Source organism: Neltuma alba, unplaced genomic scaffold, assembly GCF_004799145.2.
Source record: "Neltuma alba isolate B1F8T4 unplaced genomic scaffold, ASM479914v2 tig00011318_pilon, whole genome shotgun sequence".
Lineage (NCBI taxonomy): Eukaryota > Viridiplantae > Streptophyta > Magnoliopsida > Fabales > Fabaceae > Neltuma > Neltuma alba.
In genome coordinates, this window is record NW_021636025.1 from 437974 (window position 1) to 453910 (window position 15937).

A 15937-nucleotide genomic window follows, 5' to 3' on the forward strand; every position below is an offset into this window, starting at 1 on the left:
CTGTCATAAGTTGATCTAACTGAAAAGATCCCTGATAGTGATTGACTCCATTGAGGGATGTCTTCCTCGTGTACATCACGTGTCATATGTTTAATTTCATTCGCAATTTATGCTAGTAAATACCTATCAAAGTACTTTATATTCCAGTCTCCGACCTCTTTAGTCACTTTTGCAATGTTGGCGTCCCAGTGATTCCTGGAAACTTCACGCATCACTTGGTCAAGCAAACATCCACGGTGGGGCAACTAGACATCCTGCTTCCAAAATCTAACATGACACCTATTCCGAACGTGCCATCTCAAACTGCTTCTAAACTCCTCCCATTTATTCTTGATGCCTTGCCACACTTTACACCCCTTTCATCTTGTCTCCACTTTTGGTAAGAGATACTTCCCACAACCATACTTCTCTCTGATGACCTTAAGTCAGAGATCATCTTGGTGGTGCATGAGGGCCCAACCTAGTTTACGCATGAACGCATCTAATACACAAGCCTCCTTCTTTTTTCGTACAAACATCTTCCCAGGAAACCAAATGCACTTTCCTATGCTCGCGCCCCCACCCCACGGAAAATGGCTGCACTTTTTAAAAAACCTTTGTATATATCATTTGCCGTTACTTCGAGGACCAAAATAATTTATATCATAAATTATTAATTACATCGTGATCTAATTTCATTGTTTCATCATTCAGATTCAAAATTCAGCTCAACATTAGTTTGTCTATAATAATAAATGGAGGTCTTTATACAAATCCATTTGTCGATTTTGAATTTCTACCATATATTACATTTTTTAATATATTGTATATATAATACAATTATTTCGTTCTCATATTAATTTATATAAGACAGTTATTAATACTTTTATCTTATTTGTTTGATTATTATTAATGATTAAGAGAAATTAATTTTAATGGAACATAAAACAAATTTTTAAAGAAATCCTCTTTTCTATCTTAGTAAGTATCTAATCATGAGATGGATAATGACAATACCTTTATTAATACTAACTTCATGAATATATCAATTTATCTACAATTGAAAATATGTTTAAATCATTATATTGTTAATTATGTTATTATATAAATTGATATAGGTTTATAATCTAACATAACAAAATTTGAAATTGGCAACGGAATTGCAACAGAAAGACTTAGCAATAGGAAATTCCATGACAAACAATTTAGTGATAGAATTAGTGACAAAAAAAGTTTGTCACTAAGAATTTTATAACAAAAACTGGCAATGGACTTTGTGACAAAAATTTCTAGCAAAAAAATTCTATTGTTGATTCTATCACTAAAAATTTATCGACAGAATTTAGTGATAGAATAAAATTATATGGCTAATCCATCGCTAACATTAGTGATGAGAAATTTTCATTACTAATCTGTCACTAAATTTAGCAATTCTTTTTGTTGTAATCCATCAAAAATTAATGACGAAATAATTTCTCTTTGCTAATTCTGTTAGTAATAAGTTGTTCTTTTGTAGTGAAGGCTTGAAGCATAATCAGACCTTTCAAAGACTCGTGTCTAAGCCTAAACAATGCCTATATGTAGGTTCAGGTGAAAAGCATGTCGTAGTGCTTAACAAAGATACTAAGCTAAGAATGCAGTGATGATGGAATCTAGCCTAGGTCATTTCTCAAATGAGCGTAGCTAAATGCTTACTAAAGTTCCTAACAGGTTCAAAGAATCACAAATTAATAAATTAAGGATTGTAAAGCAAAGAAGAATTATTTCTGTAATTTTCTGGTTTAATCCTAAAGCTACTGTTTATATATTTTGTTTTTATATTCAGGGAAGAAATTTTGGATCACGGAAAAGAATTGATTATGATGGTAATAATTGATACTATACGGCATGAATGTTCTCTTAGAGATAATCTGTACCTTCCTCACCTATTTACTAGCAGGAGTTGAGGAACCGAATGAAAAGGTTCGCTCACAACTCGCAAGCTCACTCACTGTGAATGATCAACTCGAAAGAAATCACAGCAAGTATCAAATGATTCGGTCTGGGAATAATAATCAGTAAACCAGTTCTTCTATCCATGGCCAACTCGGTCCAAATCAAAACTAACTTAATCAAATCAAGAACAAAACCAACTTGTTCTAGTATTTAGATGTAGAATCAGTTCAATCGGAGGAAGTAAACATCAACTTGAGCTTACACATGATTTTTCAATCATTACTCCTAACAATCTCAATAACTCCAGATAACAATAATCTTACGTTCTGAATTCTACTCCCTCCGTTCCTTATTATAAGAGACGAATAACCGAATTACGTTGATCAAAAAAACAGTTAAAATTAGTTAAAAACAATCAATGTGTAAAAAGTATAATTGTTTTTCCAAAAATGCCCTCATTAATAAGGAGAGAGAGCATGAGAGAAAACAATTAAATTATTAAAAGAAAGAGAAATGGGATGGAGAGAGAGTGTGAGTTGGAGACAATAAATATGGGTAAAATAGGAAATCAACACAAAAAGTTAGAGACAACTTTTTCGTCGCCGCTGAAAGTCTTAGTTTCAGCGGCAACTTTTTTTGTCGCCGCCGAAAGTCGTCGCCTAAAGTCTGTTTTTTTGTAGTGACTAGTGATGATGTGGCCGTCGATGGCGATGACGTGGCGGCCGACGGTGATGACGTGGCACTGGCAGTGATGACGTGACATTGGTAAAACCAATTCTTCTTAAGCATTACTTTCAGCGGCGACAAAAAAGTCATCGCAGAAAACACTTTCTGCGGCGACATTTGTCGCCATTGAAACTTCTAAAAGTCGCCGCTGAAAGTGTTTTTTAGCGGTGACATTTTTAGTCGCCACTGAAAGTTTTTAGCCACGACTGATACGGCAACGACTTTTCAGCAGCGACTTGTCGCCGCAAAAAACTTTTAGTGGCGACTTTTATACTTTCATTTGTCACCGCTGAAAGTCAATTTTTTTGTAGTGAGCCTTACAACTCGTCTGACCAAATAGAAGAATTTAGCTTAAAGCAATATGAGAAGAAGAAACTCCCTCCTTGAAAATCGAAGGCTCAAGTACAGTCATATCTCCAAGTGAATAAAAGAAGTCAGCCACACATACTCCGGAACTGTGTAAAACTCCAATCAATCGGTGCAACAGCCATAGAGAAAACAAAGTGAAGACGAAACAATGGAAATCAAAATCTGGAAGTGGCGACGGTAATAGAGGGACGGAGGTTGCGAGGAAATGAGAGCAGCGAGTTGTGATGATTTTTTTCAGCCAAAGAATTTTTCTGGGCAGAAGAATAATGAACTCCCCTTTCGGATAGAACAAAGCTGATAAGCTGATTCCCTTCTGCCAGCTCATAAAACCGATTAATCACTCTCTTGCCCAACGGTTTCATGACAGAATCCTCTTCCCCTAGCTCTTCATCAAAACGCAGCACTTCATTACTCAAAGTCTGCCTCCTATTCTTTTGGTTGGGCCTGAGCTTCTATGGGTGTGTTTGGATGAAATCAAACCGTGGTTTGGAAAAGTGATTCTGGAGAATAGATTTTGGAGAGAATAGATTCTGTGAAGAATAGATTTTGTAAAAAAGTGATTATGAGAAGTGAGAGTGTTTGGATAGTTGTTATCAGAAGCACTTTTTATATATACAAATTACTAAAAAAAAGACATAAGTTAATATGATAATTACAGAAAAAATAGATTTTATGATATATTTTAATTTGAAGGAATAAAATTGTTAATAATATATTTTTTACCAACATAATTAATAATACATAAGATAATATAATTAATAAATAATTAATGTGTATATATATTTATAAAATATAAGATTAAATATGTTTATCAAAAAATATGTTTATAAAAAACATAACAAGATACATATCATATAGGCTCTCACACTCTCCTTTTTTTCCCCAAAAGCAAAAATTTTTTGCTTTTTCCAAAACCATGATTTTGGAGTCAAAACCATGGTTTTGGTTTTTAGAGGGGGTGTTTGGGTGATTGACACCCCAAACCATGGTTTGGGGTGTCACCCAAACACACCCTATGTCTTGAATTTCTGGCCCAAGATCTGATAAAAACAAATAGAAAGAGTAACTAGTTCACAGCATCAAAAATACTATAAAAAAAAGACACATAGTTCCTGATTTGATCAATTATAACTTCTCATTTCTTTCCCACCAAACAAATAACTTTTAATCACAAAATTGCTGTTTGATCTTACAAATTAGGCCAAGAATTCACTGCACACTAAGAGTTTATCATTAGGCATTAAACCACAAGCCTCCCTGATTTGAACTACCTTATTTTCATTTCTACTACTCTGTTTGGGATTCAACTTCATTAAAATCCCCAACACAAGACTAAGCTCCCACAACACCTCTGCGAGTGCCCCTAACTTCCTCTAAACAAGCCCTCTATCTGCACTCTTCGGAGCCCTATAGAAAAAAAAAAAGTTGCAAAATCTGGCACATTCATCATAGAGGAGTGTAATTTAACACGTGTTAGATTTTTTAACCGATAGAGGATGTCTACTTCAATTCCTTCATATCATATGCAAACCTTGTTGTTACCTAAACATCTCTTAAATGAGCTAAAAAGCAAGCAAAAATTTCTTATGGGGATATAAAGAAGGGAAGAAAAAGCTGCGCCTCATCTTGGGATAAGGTGACAATGAATAAAAAAGATGGAGGCTTGGGAGTTGGGGATCTACAAAAGCAAAATGAAACTTTTCTACTAAAGCTATGTCGGAAATTACTTACGGAAAAGGAGTCTTTATCGTAGCACCTCAAGTGTGTGTGTATATATATATAGACATACCTAACAAAAGTACTTTATAAATAGTCCGTAAATATTTCTAGTGTCCAAAACATCAAAGTAGGACATATTCAGTTTCAAATAACAAAATATGCCATAGTTTCAAAATAATTCCTTAAAGTATCTTTAAAAAAAAAAAGGCAAAATTCTAGTGTCATGACAAATAAATATAACATAAAAACCTCAATTTAATTATTTGAGGATTTAGAGTCATTTTAAGGCTTAGGTAAAAAGACTTAGAAAGGGTGTTAAAAAATGATAATAAATTACTATTCTACAAAAAATATAAATAATGAAATAAGTATAAAGAAAATAATAATAGTAGAAAGAGATGTGTGAAGAGAAAATACTTTCATAAAATAGTTATTTTAGATATGTGTGTAAAAAAAATTATTGCTATTATTATTGTATGATAAAAAAAATAGAGAAAGAATATTACTAAATTATTGTAATATGAAAGATAAAAACCCTAACACACTCTCTCTCTCCTTTGTAAATACCATGTCTCCTCACTTCTTGAACATCTTTCAGTATTTTTGTAAATGTATTATATATTATGCAATTTGTATATCAATCTATGACATGAATCTGCCATATTATATTATGTGATGTCAAATGATGATGATAGCAAGTAAGATTGAATATGGTGATGCATGAGAATGAATTATGCAATGTTGGCATGATTATGAAACAAGAAATAAATGAATATAAATTATTAATACAAGCAAGAGAGATAAGTTATCTCTAAATGAGCTACAAATTTGTGATAGAGTGGAAGTGAGGCAAATAATGAAATCTTCCCATGGAAAACATCCTAAGTTTTAAAACAAGTGATAGATTACTTAAAATAGATATATGTGCTAAGAGTTAGGACAGAGAAACTAGAAGGTATAGTTTTTATCAAATAAATAGTAAATTTCTATGAATTAACTATATGAATTGGTAAGGGTTAAGTCCAGATTTATATTTTTCTCTATAAAGAATTGAAAGATATTCAAATAGAATTTTGAACTACCTCAATACAAATTTTCTATAATTAGTTATGAATTTTTAAAGTTGGACCGAAAATCTGGAAGTAACCAGTAAATAGTAATACAAGAAACAAATTTCAAAATTTAATCTATGGGCTTGTTTCGCGATCTACTTGAACCGTAAGGCTTCTAGATGCATACTAAAAGGAGATTTAAAGAAGGATGTTTCGCAATTAACCCCAGATATTTTTGCACCTAAATAAAATAGCTGGTTTTGTGGGGACTAGGTTAGAGAGTATTTCTAGGATTTTGGAGTAGCTTTAGAATATTTTTTTTTTTGGTTATATATTGATAGATATTTATCTATGACTTTGTAGACTTTCTTGGAGGGTTTCGAAGTAACATTGTGTGGTTACCTGTAAGCTAAGGAGTAGCAAATAACTCCAAAATTTTTTCTGTATACATATTAATTGGTTGTCAATGTTATTATTATTGGATATCTTGAAAACTAATTATTTTAATATGAAATATATATATTCAGATACATGATAAATATTAAGTTTTCAAATAGATAGGGTTCTAGTACGTATATTTAATTATTTTAGTCATGACTTGTGTTATTAAATAATATTTATAATAATTCAATAGCTTGATGGTTATAATAATGGAATTATGATGAATTATACCGCTAAAGATCTATTACGGATTCTTATTGTTTTCTGATTTAGAATAGTAGTATGTTTGTTGGTATATTCTATTAGAGCATTATTTGTTATGTCATATGCATTCTGTAATGGGCTGAAATCAGAAGGAGATTGGTATGTTGTTTAGTTACCACATGGTTTGTTATTACTTGGTGCATAGTAGATGGCACTTGTCAGGGCCCTTTCTTCTATGTTTTTCTTTGGCTGGGACTACATTGGAGTTATGAGACATGTGACACCGGCCCCTTTAGTTTTGTTCTTTAAGGAGGGGAGACATAGTTTGGATTTGAGCTTTATACCTTTGGTTGGGTATATCTCAAGTATTGGTGAGCTCGGTACAGTCTAGTTAATTGGATTAGTTTCGGTTAAACTATGTATTAGCCTATAGCTCTTGTCAGTAGAATAAGAATAGATGGTGATAAAAGAGAAGTGGCATAATGCATGTTGTCAATAAATATTGTTTTGTTATGTTGTTGATTTAAATGATAGAATTTTGGTACAATTTGAACGCTTGTTGTATTTAAATTCATACTTACATTTATATAATTTTGATAAAATATTTTTGCATGCGATAGAAATTTTAATTGTTACTGAGATATTAGATCTCATCCCTTTCATTAACAAATTTCAAATAATGGATCTAACAAGAATCAAGGGAAGGCACTAGTGGAGTGAGCCATTAAAGCTCTTTTGTACTCCTCAAGTACATGCTGTGTTATATTTACTTGCCATGACTCTAAAATTTTCATATTTTATTTTGTTATGTTTTTTTTAAAGATTTATTTTGGATCTATGAGATGTTATAAACCTTTGGAGTTGAATATGTTTTCTTTGATGACTTAGATACTAGAAGTTCTTGTGGGCTATTTGTGAAGTACCTTTGTTAAGTATAAGGATTGTTTGGTTGAGGCATTATATATAACATAGCATGTACTCATGGAGCACAAACAAACCCTCCTGACTCACTCTGTTAATGCCTTTTCTTGAATCTTACTAGATCTATCATCTCAAAATGTTAAAGGAATGGATGAGATCTAATGTTTCAATAACAATTGAAACTCCTAACATATACAAACCAAACACACATATGTATTTTTTTTTTGGTTTGACTCAGAGTATTCTTAGCTATTTGGGCTTAAGACTAGTTTCTATCAGGCCAGGAGTGTTAAAGTTAAAGTCCTCCTAATAAGTGTGCTCTCTGATTTTCGAACTTGACACGTATGTATTTTATTAAAACTAGCTGTATATTAGTATATATTTATAAACATCAAGTAGCAAACAATAACAATAATAACAAAGCCTTATCCCACTAGGTGGGATCAGCTACATGGATCGCATAATGCCATGCAAAGCCAAATCTTTGGATATATTGTTAATTGAAAGATCTCTCTTAATGATTTCATTAAATGTTGTCTTCGGCCTTCCTCTACTCCTTTTTAAACATCAAGTGTCAAAATTGTACCAAAATTCTATCATTAAATCAATAACATAATCAATACATATTCATTTACAACATGTATTTCACAGCAATAAATGCATTATGAAGCCTTCCTTATATCACCGTTTATTCTTATTCTGCTGGTTGGAACTATATGCTAACATAAAGTCCAATTAAAACTAATACATTTAACTGGATTTTTCCCAAGCTCACTAGTACTTGAGATATACGCCAAAGGTGAAACATCCTTCCATTCACCTTGTTTAATTTGCGTCTGAAAGCATTATAGTTCAAGTGAATCACAAAACAAGCCCATAGATTGAAATTTTGAAATTTATTTTTCGAGTTACTGTTCACTGGTAAATTTCATATTTTCAGTCCAACTTTGAAAATTTATAACTTATTATAGAAAAATCTTATTGGGGTAATTCAAGTCTCCATTTAAAGCTCTTTTAATTACTATAGAGAAAAACTATAAATATGAGCTCAACACTTCTCAATTCGTATAGTTAATTCATGAAAGATTACTGTTCATTTGGTAAAAAATGTACTTTCCAGTTTCTTTGCCTTAAACTTGAGCAATCATAACTTTTAGCACATACGTTCATTTTAAGTGATCTACCACTTGTTTTAAGCTCAAGATGTATACTTTAAGGATGCCAAATTTGATTACAAATAACTTTAAATGGCATTATATAATATGCCTAAAGAGGGAGTGATGCTTTTCCTTTTGTTCTTTTATTAAAATATTTAATAACATTTATTTTGGAGTAACTTGACTGAATTTTCTTTATCGGTCTATGACTTCGAGTATCTATCTTTAGGTATCAGTACTACTTTTTCATCAACAAAAATTTCTTTAATTTTTTTCAGGTCAAAAGTCAATCCATAGACTGTTTATTTTGACTTTTCTCAGATAATATATAAATTAGTTTTAAATTATGTTAAAGCCAACCTCTTCACTTTCTTAGGACGAAATCATTTTTAAAACTTGTGATAATTTCTCAAGTATTATTTTCCATCTTTCTCCAATTATCTAAGGCCTCTTCATATTTTAAATAATTCAATTAGGCTAACATTCATAATTAGCCTAAACCTTGAAAATTTTATCAATTTGCTCTAGGGGCCTTTTTGTCATTTTTAACCTCTTATAGGCCTCAGAACCTTATTTCTCATTTTTCTAGAATTTTTTTAGGATGTTTCTAGAATTTTTGGGCATAATTTTTATCATTGCTTTTTTCCAACCCGAAACTTTCTAAATTTATGATTAAGTCTTTGTTTGGGTTTTGTCTTAGGAATGATCTCATTAAAATTCTCAGCATAACTTTTGGCCTTTAATCATCTCCAGTTCCTATACTCGAGTCCTCAAGACTTTATTAGAGTTCTAATTTACTTGTCCCATAGTTCTAAAAAACTCTTATTTTGCGATTTAGTCTTTAGGAATCTTCTTGTTCTTTTAGAAAGATTCTAGAACACCTACCAAGAGGTTTGGTAGTCTACCCATTTCAAGCTAATTCTAGTATTTCTTGGCTCAAAATTCGCAATGTTACAAAAAGTATAGAGCTCAAGTCTAGATTATGACTCCCCTCCTTAAAAAGCAAAACTAAGGAGGTATCACGTGTCCTACAAATTCCAATACAATTCTAGCCAAAGGAAAACATAGAAAGAGGGACCTTGACAAGTGCCATCCACTATGTACTGAGTGATGGCATGTCACAAGGCAACTAATTAACATATCAATCTCCATATGAGCTTAGTCCACCATAAAAATGCATATGTCATAATAATAATAATGCTGTAACATAATATACTACAAAGTATCAACAAATATACTATCATTCTCAAAGTAATATAAATCTAATATAGATCGTCAATGGCACAATTCATTGTAATTCAATCATTATAACTATCAAGATATATATAATCATTATAAATATTAATTAATAGCATAAGAAATAGAAATGCATATATACTAAAGCTTTATTTATTTGGAAACTCAATATTTATCGTATATAAACACATATATATACATATTACATACTAAAATAATTAGTTTATTACAAGATATCTAACACCAATAACATCTACAAGCTATTAATATGTATATGGAAGAAACTTTAGAGTTACCTGCTATTTCTTAGCTCATAGGTAATCATACGATGATACTCTAAAACTCTCAAAGAGAGTCTACAAAATTTCACATAAATATCTATCAATGCATAACTTAAAACTATTCTAGAATTACTCTAAACTATCTTAAAGCTACTTAATATCTTAAAACTACCCTCTAAAATCCATCTATTGTATATGTGTGTGTATATATATATGCATATATATTATTAATGTAATGCTAGCTAAGAATAAAAAAAAATTATCATATTCTTTTATAGCATCATGTTTTTAAATTAAAAGTCATAGTAAAATATTAGTATTTATATTTTGTTGACAATAAAAGGTATTTATCATGGAGGCAGAAAAATATTTTTGAAACAAGAGTAAATAGAAAGTACGCCTAAGCTTTATAGCTAATATAATATACATCTAAGGGCAAGTGTAGTTCAAGGAAAATTTGGGTCTGAAAATAAAAAATCCAAATTTTCCATTGGTAGCGCTAGTTTGGTTCGCCAAAGAGGCTAAAATGGAATGGAAGGGGCAAGCTGATTTTCATTTGAATAACTAAAAATTTGATTCCACCCAAAGTGGTGGGAACAAATTTTCAGTCGCCTGCGCCAAAGCGCATTTGACCTATTTACCCCTAAAACATTGATAAAAACACGCAACTAGAGTTCGCTAAATCTGAAGACAGCCTTTTTGTTAGTGATTATTAGTGACTATAAATTTTTTTTCTTCTGGAAAATAAGCACCTCGTGCAGCTTCTCGTTTTTAATTTTTCAGGTCTCTTCTTTCACTTAAAGTTAACATCTTGCTTAGTACTTAGTAGAATATATTTTTTTTTAAATACATTTTTTATTTTATAAGTTGTATGCTAATGGGATTTCCATTACAACGTCACTCTAAATCCATATCTTGCCATGCTTGGGCTTTTGGACACTATATATTCATCTCTTTTATGGATTATCTAGTTTGAACATTTTTCCTGTAGCTTTAATTTTTATATACAGTTTTCTTTTTTATTCATTTTCCCAAATTTGATTATTTGTTTATATTCCTTTTAATAGTTCCCGTTGGTTTTATTTCCCTCTCTTTTAAGAAATTTTTAGTCATTATGTTCAAGTCCCATAAAAAAGGCCAACATTTTCAGGAAATTAGTGATATATACATTGCTTTGAAGATAGCAAGCTATTAAATTGTAATAGAAGGTTATTTGCTATTCCAAGGCCATTGAATTCAAGTTATATCTATCAAGGATAAGTTATATCTGTATTCCTTACTGCGGGTGTTTACAATATGTCACCATTTTTTATTTGAAAACTTATCCCGTTCGCTGCCTAAAAGGCAGAGCATGATACAGTGCAACTAGATTGGAAATACAAGAAAACCTAAATTTTCTTGAGTAAATTCAACTCAATGCAAGAAAATTTGAATTTGCTTACTCATTTTCTTGTCATATTAAAGATTAAATTTCATCAGACATAACTTTAAAATAAAAATATTTTTTTGAATGGGTATTGTTGCATTAAAAACAAGTTCAGTAAGTTTTTCACTGATATGTCAGTTGCCTAATTTGTGTTTAAATTAAGAAAGATATGTTGTTCCTTAGTCATATTACATCTTACAATTTAAAAACAAAATAGGACTAGCTTAAAATATATTATATTAATTTTTGCTGCAACAAAAATGCCCAATTGATAAAAATATAAACACAAAATTAAAAAAAAATACAGTTCTTAAAAAAAAAAAAGGTATAATCTTTATATAATATTTATATTTCTTTTTCATATTTGAATTGAATTTTTTTAATATAGTTTATTTATATTTTGTTATTTAATTATCTTTTTAAATTTTTTTCAATCACTTAATATGTATAGTAATTTTAATATTTAAATTAAATATTCATATTTATTTATTTAAATGATAATTCATTGAATTTTTTTAATAATATTATTATTGCGTGAGTTTAAAAAAGCATTTTTTATTTATACTTCTCTTATTCTATTTATAAGTCACTTCTAATATATTTCACACAGACAAAAAAAAACCTTAAATTTTATTAACTCTAATTTAAAATTTAACAACTTTCAAACTTTATTCCTATTTAATATACATTATACCTCATATAAACAAAGTCAACACAATAATAAATGAAGTGAAAAATTGTACATTCATATAAAAAAATTCTCTCAGTTCCCTATAAATAAGACTAAAAAACTTCTTTCTTTGCCTTATAAATAAGATCAGACGAGTATCATTTTGTCTTTTTTTAAAAAGGTATTTTTTATCTAATAATATTATATTATTTCGTTAAGGTAATACGGTAAAATAGTTCAATTTTCCCACCTCTTTTTATCCAATTAATATAAATTTTCTATTGAACTTATTTTTAATTTTAGTATAAACCAAATGCTCATTCGGCTGAAAATTTTCTACTCTCTTCCTTTCAATTCTTTTTCATTTATTTTCATACCAATCGGTTCTTTGAACAAACGGGCCCTGTGGAGACTTGGAAAGCATCTCATTTCCATTCCATATTTTTTTCAGACCACCAGTTCACCTTACATTTTTTTTTTTACCGGAAGAAATATATATTAAAGGAACACCAACAATAAGGTCCAACAGAGAAATCAAAACACAATAGGGACTGGGACCCAAACAACAAAAAAAACCCTAAGCCCAAGAAAACACCACCGACACAAATCCTAACCCTAAGCCACACTTAGAGAGCTACTAAGGATGTGTTTGGATAGGCGGTGAGAGAAGTTACTTTTTTCAATCTGATTTTTACATAAATCAGATTAGATAAAAGTCAGACAGGGTAATATGATTTATATTTGTATTAACTTTTGTAGAAAAGTCAGTTTGAGAAACTAAAACTTGTTTAGATGAATGATAAAAAAGTAAGTTTAGATACAAAATAACTGAAAAGGACATAAATTTTTTAAGTAATATTATAATAATAAGTTTTAAACAATAAAATGGGTTAATACAAATTTTGGTCCCTCAAATTTAGGCCCAATTTGGTTTTGGTCCCTGAAATTTAAAACTTATGGTATTGGTCCCTCAAATTATGTCCGTTTATGTCCGTTGGTCCCTGGCTTCTTGGGACCGTTAAATCCTGCTGATATGGAATTAACACCGTTATGTGTTGAGTTGGACCACATGACTTGGTAATGAACCGCTGAGCTGGCATCCTGGTGTCACGTTAGCTGGAGATGGACTGAAGAAAAGAAAAAAAAAAAGGGGAATCAGAGGCAAAACACAGGGGACGACAAACATAACGACAGACACGGTTTGTGGAGGGAAAAAAAAGGGGAAAGGGCTAGGTCTAGAGGACCCACTCGTGGCCGACGATTACTGATGTGGGCGTCACCAAAAAAGTGCTTTTACCGGCGGCCGTCGTGATAAGAAGGTTTATAATTGATATTTATTTGCTTCTGTCTGTTGAAAGGCGAGGAAGACACTGTTGATCACCATTGTGTACGCATCGCTGTTGTCAAAGGGTAAGTGCTGCAAATATGAACCTTTAAACATATTGATTGAAAGTCTCGTCCTGTTCATCTTGCAATCTGTTTGAAATAGTGTTGACATTGGAGTTACATTGTGCGTTTGAGTTTAAGTGACTCAAAGTCCCATCTTGTTCATCATGCAATCTGTGGTCAGTGTCTGTGGGTGCTCTGTTTTGATTTGTGTTAGTTGAACCCATTGGTGCTCTGTTTTGATGAGTGTCCTTGGGCAGTGTTAAACAAAACCAGAGAACAATCGTGTATAATTTGTTTATATTGCTGTTCATTTCAATGATATGGTCTATGGGTACAATGTTGTTGCCGAACAATGGGTGTGGTTCATGCATTGCTTACATTGTGCTCTGTTTATTGTTAAAGTAATTTTGATATCATGTTGACTGCTGTTATGTAATGTTTTGTTTCATTTTGTCATGGTTTAGTTTACTATTTTGCCATGATAGGTTAAATATGGATAGGGAGGAAGGGAAAAGTGATAGATGTGATAGTGGTGGGGAGGAAGGGAGCGAAGCAAACTCAGGGTCTGTGTTCTCAGACTTTGAGAACAGTGAAGAGGAGAAAATTGATGATGATTATTTTTCAGAATATGTAGATGTGGGAGTAAATGATGTGTTAGAAGAAGTTGTAAAGAGTTCAGAATTTTGGAGAGCCAAACCTGATGGTAGAGGCCAAAAGAATGTTGTTGAGACAAGGGAGGAAGATATATTGGGCTTGTTATCTGATCATGAGTCAGAGGGAATTGATGAAAGTGAAAGATCAAGTGAAGAAGACGATGAAGGAGAAGGCAACGTTAACAGAGTAAGATATAATCCGGTAGAGATGTGCAAAGAGTTTAAATTTGTGTTAGGTATGGAGTTTACTTCCATTGGTCAGTTTAAAGATGTAGTTAGAGAGTATGCCTTACTCCATGGATATGAAATCAAATTTGTGAAGAATGATAAGGTGAGGTGTAGGGTCAAATGTGCACATGTTGAATGCAAGTGGTTAATGTTTGTGAGCCAAGTGAGAAGTGAGTTAACATATCGGTTGAAGACATTACACTCAAAACATAAATGAGGGGTATCCTTAAAAGGGAAGAATGCTAGCTACAAGTGGATTGCAGAAAAGTTAGTTCACATAATGAAGAGAAACAAAAACATCAAGTTGGCGGATATAATTGCGTCAGTGAGAGAACACTACATGGTTGATATTTCTGTGTGGAAGGCCCGCATGGCTAGAAAAAAGGCCAAGGCATTGATTGATGGTGACTATAAGGAGCAATATCATAAATTAAGAGATTATTGTAATGAAGTGAGGAAATGTAACTTAAGAACAACATTTGCATTACTTACTAATCAGCCTTGCATAAATCATCCTCCTGTTTTCAAGAGATTATATGAGTGCATAGGTGCTGTGAAGCGAGGTTTTGTAGCGGGTTGTAGACCAATCATTGGGTTAGATGGGTGTTTCTTAAAGGGTCCATATGGAGGGATATTACTTGTGGCTGTGGGACGTGATGCTAATGACCAGTACTTTCCATTAGCATGGGTCGTGGTTGAGTCAGAAAGTAGAGACTCATGGACATGGTTTTTCAAAAATCTATTTAATGACATTGGGAGTATGCAGGAAAGGAGATGGGTATTTATATCAGACCAACAAAAAGTAAGTTAATCTTTTTCTGTATTATTTGTATCTTAAATGTATCAAATATTTCTTTACATGAAACTTCGATTGTGATATTTAAATTTTTTGTATCATACAGTTTCTTTGTTCTTTACCTTTTCTTTGTATCATATAGATTCTGGATTATTTGTATGTTAAATTATTGTGATAGTTAAATTAAGGTTTTTTGTTCAGCTTTTGATGATTTTTATATGGTGGACGAAAAAGTTACAGAATAAACAAAAGCATATTACTTTTTCCACCGAGCATGCTTGGGTCACGAAAGCATAGTATATAAAAAGATATTTTGACCAAGCATGCTTTCAGTCGTTCATCACCCAGTTTTTTATTTTTGTTTCCCAACACGTGGTAAGAGGGTTTCACATTTAGATTCGAATATATTGGATCATCAAGGTTAGTATCTAGTTGTCACTCACACGTGGTAAAAAGGGTTCACATTCAGATTCAAATTTGTTTGGATCCGGACTGGTTTAGTATGAAGCTGTCATTTACATAGAAGGTGTGGAATATACTTGCGGTTTGTGTTGTGCAGATTCATAGTTGTGGCTTGTGTTGCGCAGGGTCTTGTGCCAACATTTGAAGAATTATTAGAAGGTGCGGAACACAGATTCTGTGTGCGTCATTTGTATTCTAATATCAAGGTCAAATATGGAGGAGGCACTCTCATTCGTGACTTAGTTCTCCATGCTGCAAAGGCAACCGTGCAATCTGATTGGAGAGATTGTATA

At 31.8% G+C, this 15937-nt stretch overlaps 1 long non-coding RNA gene across 1 annotated transcript; it reads left to right on the forward strand.

Annotated features, from left to right (window-relative positions):
• The first annotated feature begins 709 nt into the window (after positions 1-709).
• LOC114711762 (uncharacterized) lies at positions 710-14549 on the forward strand. The gene is made up of 3 exons (XR_003737170.1): positions 710-720; positions 10770-10775; positions 14215-14549. It is a non-coding gene; the product is annotated as an uncharacterized LOC114711762 (long non-coding RNA).
• The last annotated feature ends 1388 nt before the right edge of the window (positions 14550-15937 follow it).